Source organism: Hemicordylus capensis, chromosome 3 (assembly GCF_027244095.1).
Source record: "Hemicordylus capensis ecotype Gifberg chromosome 3, rHemCap1.1.pri, whole genome shotgun sequence".
NCBI lineage: Eukaryota > Metazoa > Chordata > Lepidosauria > Squamata > Cordylidae > Hemicordylus > Hemicordylus capensis.
In genome coordinates this window covers 109,691,156-109,697,155 of record NC_069659.1, presented here as the reverse complement: position 1 = coordinate 109,697,155, position 6,000 = coordinate 109,691,156, and the positions used below count along the sequence as shown (strand labels likewise).

The 6,000-nt window shown below is 48.2% G+C and overlaps 1 long non-coding RNA gene across 1 annotated transcript in view; it reads right to left on the bottom strand.

Annotated features, from left to right (window-relative positions):
* Window positions 1-672: 672 nt before the first annotated feature.
* The window catches only part of LOC128348983 (uncharacterized), a 54,066-nt gene continuing 48,738 nt past the window's right edge, over window positions 673-6,000 (bottom strand). The window contains exons 3-4 of the long non-coding RNA XR_008318468.1: window positions 2,616-2,792; window positions 673-1,046 (exon numbers count right to left, since the gene is read on the bottom strand). This is a non-coding gene — a long non-coding RNA (uncharacterized LOC128348983). The remainder of the gene's footprint in view (window positions 1,047-2,615; window positions 2,793-6,000) is intronic.

Here is a 6,000-nt window from a genome sequence, read left to right as displayed (position 1 = left end):
CCAACCCCTATGACGAGTCCCCAAACCTGGGCTGGGTCAAACCCAGCTCATTGCTCCTTTCATCGGACTGTGCTCCTCAATTTAAGCAGGATCCCCCAAGATGATCCGGTGGGGGGGCGGCTCAGCCCCCCTGACAGGCATCCAGCAGAATCCCCCAGTGGGCGGAGAGCCCAAGCAACAGCCCCCAGGCAGGGGGAGAGCCCAAGCTGCAGCCCCCAGGCTGATGGCAGGTGGGGGGTCCAGGCTACAGCCCCCCAGGCAGGAGGAGAGGTGGCTGCTGCGGTGGGCAGGGGAGCCCTAGCTGCAGCCCCCTAGGCAGGGCCCAAGCTACAGCTCCCCAGGTGGGAGGAGAAGAAGCTATGAGGCGGGCAGGCATTGAAGCCCAACTGCCAGGCCCAACTGCCCCCGGGAGGGGGACGGTGGGGGCCACACAGGCCTCCCACTGCCTCCCGGGCTACATGAGCGCCCCAACGGCGCTGCCGATTGGGCTGCACGGGCGATGCAAAAATGGGGCAGGACCGTCACCGCCCACGCGCTTGGGGAGTGCTGGCCGAAAAAAGAGCGGGCGGGCCTCAGGCCTGACTCTCCACTGTGCCCCCCTGCTGGGTCACTCCTCGGGCCAGGCCATGTACTTCGTGGCCTAGCCGGAGCTCCTGCCTGGCACGTCCAACCTCTCTGCAGCCAAGAGTCAGACTGAGCCAGCACAGGCGCGTTGCTGGCTCAGCTCTTCTGGCCCCGCCCCCGGAAGTGGCCGGGGCCAATCAGGAGGAGCTCCCAGCCCCGCTTGCTCCTGGAGAATGGGGCTGGGACAAACGAGCCGCGGCACCAAAGAGGCAGCGAGTGGCTTTCTTGGTGAGTCTGGATGTTGCAACCAATCTTGACATATCCTAACCTAGAGAAGAAGTAAGCAGTCTCATGGGTATGGGAGTGGGGAGCACATGCTCCTGATGTGCAGATCACTTTGGCTTCAAGTGAGGTTCTGTGCAACATTTGAAAGCACCCTCTAAGTGTTGCTGTTGCTGTTGCTGTTGTTTTGTTTTGTTTTACTGTGGAGAAGAAGCAGAAAATGAAGAAGAACAAGAAGCAACACAAATTACCACATAGGCTGCAGAGGCGTATCTAGGGAAAATAGCGCCTAGGGCAAGCACTGAAATTGCACCCCCTGGCCAAACATCCGACACCCATCTTTCAGATAACTTTACCATAATATCAGCTGAAAAATACAAATCAAGCTCATTAATCTTTTAATATTTCAAAAACTATTTAGCAGTGGACATAGCCAGACCAAAAAATGCTGGAAAACTACAAATTTCAGTATGGTGGGGCTCATGAAATACCCAAATACTATGTGGAGGTGTACTTGGAAAACTAAACAGAAGTGCCTGTCTAATTCTCTACTATGCATTGTAGCATCACTATTACATGCGTTTTAAAAATAAATGGAGAATTCGGCTTTTCCCAGATACTCTGAAAATAATTAAAGGATATGCAGAGTAAACTGTGTCACTGCTTGGAATATATTCTAGTATTTCAGAAAGACAGTTAAAATGAGAGAAAGAGAGGCAGAAACTCCCAGTGGGCCTTAATACTAAGGATTTCACACTGATTCAAGACAAACTCACCATTAATAGCCATATTATTAAGACATCACATTTAACTCACTTATCACAAGAAGCAAAGTAAGAGCAAATGACTACAATCCTAGCTCATAATCTTCAGCTCAGTATTCACAAGCCCTGATTCTCTGTACATAGTGCCAAACTAAATATGTGTACTGTGACTTATATATATTTTATTTTTTTTTATTTGTAGCCCCTTCAGGGGGCTTCCTAAAGGCCATGGGGGGGTGTCTGCAAAGGTTCCCCCTCCCCCTGCTGGCCTCTAGGGCCTCGCAGGGACCATTTGAGCATGTGCAGTGGCTATTTTTAAAAATATTTTTTTTATTTAAAAAATTGCTGCTGTAAACAAAATGGCCAGCGTGCATGTTCAAATGGCCTCTGTGAGGCCTGGCATGGCCTAGGGCCTCACAGAGGCCATTTGAGCATGTGCGGTGGCCATTATGTTTTCGACAGCCATTTTAAAAAATGGTGCCCCCCTTCAAGTGGCGCCTGGAGCACGTCCCCTGACTGCCTCACCCTAGATACCCTGATAGACTGACACATTTTATCCCTGTTTGTCTTGGGTGTTGACCCCAAGCAGGGGTCAACTTTGGAGCTTGGTCCTAATGGACTTTGGAGGCCCCCTCCCCTGAAAATTAAGCATCATCATGTCCGGCTGGGTGGCCACATCACCTGGGACAGATTAAAGAGCATTTGGAGGCCCCCGGGGCTGTGGAGGCCCTGGACCTTGGTCCTGAAGTCCAGGGGTAAGAGAGCCTCTGGTTCTACACACTAAAAAAAGTTCCCATAAATCACCACGCCTCCAATTATATGTAAATTTTAATGCTGAACATCTGATATCAATATTTGACATCCAACAGCATTTGGTATTTGGTTTCCAGGATGTTATATTTAACAGCCAATGGTATTTAATAGACAATGAAACTGTTCACCTACATTTTTCAGCTATCATTTTAGAGAAGCAGTTTGGCGGGTATGTCACAATCCACCTCCTACCTTCAATTTTCTTTATATTTCTGCCCATGACCTTTGCTTCTCCAGCTTCACCACCCTCAGCAAAGATCTCCTGCTCCCTCAAATGATCCCCGCTCTTTTGCTGTCTTTATGCCTGGGACTTTGTTCCACATGATGCTGTCACTTTTTCTTCAAATTCCTCTTCAAAACCCACCTTTTCTGTGAATTGACAGAAGGCTTAGTTTTTATCTCCAATGGAAACAAAGCATAAGTATGTGTAACTCCTATTCTTCCTATTCATGCATATTGGTGATGCCATATTTCATTTGTGTCATACTGAGGATGACCAAATAACTGAATATTGTAAGACTTGTGGGGTGGGTGGGGTTAGGCATTTTCTTTTTTCCAACCAAAATGAAATCTAGATTTGGACAGGGAAAAGAAAGGTGCGGGGGCAGGGGGGCGAATTCCACAATCTCTGTTACAGTCCTGTAGCTGGTCTGAGAAGGGGAAAAGAAGGGAGTCAGTTTAGGGGGTGAGGTCCAGTGTTCCCTCTAACAGGGATTCCCAGATGTTGTTGGCTACAACTCCCAGAATCCCCAGCTGCAATGGCTTTTGCTTGGGGATTATGGGAATTATAGTCAACAACATCTGGGAATCTCTGTTAGAACACTGGTGGGGTGAGGAAGTGCCAAGGAGCAAGTGAAAATGGGGTGGTGGTGGTCTGCCCCTTCACCCCAAACTACCTTTTCATAAAATGGCACATGCCTCTTTCTATTAATAAGGAATAAGAATAAGGAATAAGAATAACTTCTGTTAGCCTAGGAGAAATTAAGCATCTCTCTCTCTCTCTCTCTCTCTCTCTCTCTCTCTCTCTCTCTCTCTCTCTCATATCAAAGTCAGATTACTAATGCACATTTGGGGGAAATTCTTTCTTCTATTTTTGCAAGATGGCAAATATATGCCTCTTATTTGCTTTGACATTTTCATGGTGCTCAGATTTGGCACTAAGGGGAGTGGCAAGTCAGATATTTAAAAAGGAGGAGAGCAGATCCTTACTTGCTCTCCACTACCCCATGCAGTATATACTATCTGCATGCTGGTGCTATGTGCGGGTTCTTGGGAGGAGCTCTGCCACAGCAGGAAGTTGCCTGGGCTGGCGGAGAGCAGGTAAGGCCCTGCTCTCCTCCTTTTAAAAGATCCTGTTCTCTCCCCCCCCCCCCCCGCCCCGGCTCAGTTCGTGCACATCCCTTCCATCCTGCAAACCTCAGTTCATGCACATCCCTACTGTCTTGATATTAGCCCTTAGGTCTGGGTTTATTGGCTGACATCTTGAGCAGCCAACTTGTGCCATAGTGGAGCTGCATCCCTGCATGGTGAGGCTCCTCTGAGCTCAGCCAACATCTTGCAAAGAGCAGAGTGTGCATGCAGGGGGAGCCATTTCAATGATTTCCCTTGTCTTTGTTGATGCTCTTTGCCTTCTACAAATATGTCCCTGAGGGATGTGCAGCTGGAGAAGCTGCACAGTCAAAAGGAAAGTGCTGTTATTTGCGTCAGTGAACTCCCGACCAACAGCACATGCATTTGGTCTGGATTAAGTTTCAACTTAAATTTCAGCTAGTCAGTAAGAGTGGAAGCTTGCAGGGGAGGAGGGTGAGAGAAAGAATTGGGAGGAGGGGGCGAGGGGGGAGCGAGAAAAACCACTGACAGGGGGTGACAGTCGGTTAACAGTTACACAAGGCACAGGCTATATAAAGAAAAAGGGGAGGGGGACAAAGAGAAGTCATAACATCCTAAAACCAAAAAGAAACAAACCTTAGCAAAAATGAAATGAAGGTGGGGGGACAATAGTGAAAGCAACAAAATATACTATACCAAACAAGAAAAATGGTTCTGACAAGATTCTCCCAACCCCACATTTCACCCTCATGTCGCCCATCGATTCCCTAATCTGTCCCTTCCTCACCAATATGACACATGGGATTTCAGAGCTGATGTGACATTTTTCCTGCAGGTTCCACTTGCCACACCTATTTTGCACCAGAAACACTGACCATCAGTGCATTTCTAGGCCTAATTCAAAGCGCTGCTTCTAACAATTGAAGAGCCTTCTGCAGACATTTGGGATAAAGGCTGACATATTTCATTTCCCCTCACCCCACTTCCATGCTGCTCATGGTTAGGGCATTTGTCTTACCCCATTTGCATGATGGTGAGCACTCCCATGACCAGGAGCTTAGGGACTTGCTTTGGATTGTGTGTGTGTGCGTGCGTGCGTGCAATATTTATATACCACCTGATATGTGTATGAGTGTGCTGTCCTTTTCCCAAAAGTCTGAAGAGGGTTAAGGACTACCTGCAATCATATGAATCTGCCTCAGCAGCCCTCTTCTCTGGCCTACCACTCATATTAAGGTGGTGGGTACCAACGGAGCCTTTTTGTTAGTGGAGACATATTTCTAGAACTCACTCCCCAGAGAGAGAGATCAGGCTCCCACTGACTAATTTCAAGCAAGCTGGAAACATGGTTTTGTTCTGCCAAGCCTTTCACTGATGACTGGTGAGTTATGCTTGTTTTATGCTGGTATTATCCTGGTATTATCCTTTTGTTATGTGTTTTAGTCCATGTTTCTCAGCTTTTCCTTTAAATATGTGTTATGTGTTTTAGTCCATGTTTCTCAGCTTTTCCTTTAAATATGTGTTATGTGTTTTAGTCCATGTTTCTCACCTTTTCCAGCAGGCCTGCTGGAAAGGAGGAGAAGAGGATACCATCTTCCCCAGGGTGAGAGGTTGGGGTGCCTGCCTGGCTGCCTCTTCTCTTCTGCCCCCCTGGTTGCCATCTGTCTCCCCCCAGGACTGCTTGTGGAGAGGCTTTGCAGGGCTGGGTCTGCAAGGGTGACTGGGCAGTTTTTTCTGGTTCCACCTGCTGAGCTTGCAGCTCAGCCTATATAGGAAGACTGCCTGTGGTGGCGGGCCCGCCACTGGTGGGTTCACCCCTTTGGGGGAGCCACTTTGAGGGAGAAATGAAGGTGAGGGCTGGACATTTTGTCCAGCTATTTGTATAGAGGGAGGCATTCAATAGTGGGGCTTCTGTTTAATCAGTTTTAAGTTGTGCTGAAGTTGGGTTGAAGTTGTAATGTGTGTGGGTTTGTCTGGAGATGGGGAGGCAGGGAGTGCCTTCGTTGAAAGTGGGGCAGCTATTCTGGTGGTGGTGGGGAATAGAAGAAGTAATGTTGGCAGGTCAGCGGGCCATTCCAGGGGAAGGGTAGTCAGAAATTTAATAGTTGTCTCCCCTTCTGACTGTCCTGCTAGCTCTTTGACCTCGGGGAGCACTGCCAATATCCCACATAACCTTAACTTGCTCCTCTGTAATGCCAGGTCGGTCCAAAATAAATTAGAACTCATCCATGATTTGATCATGGATGAA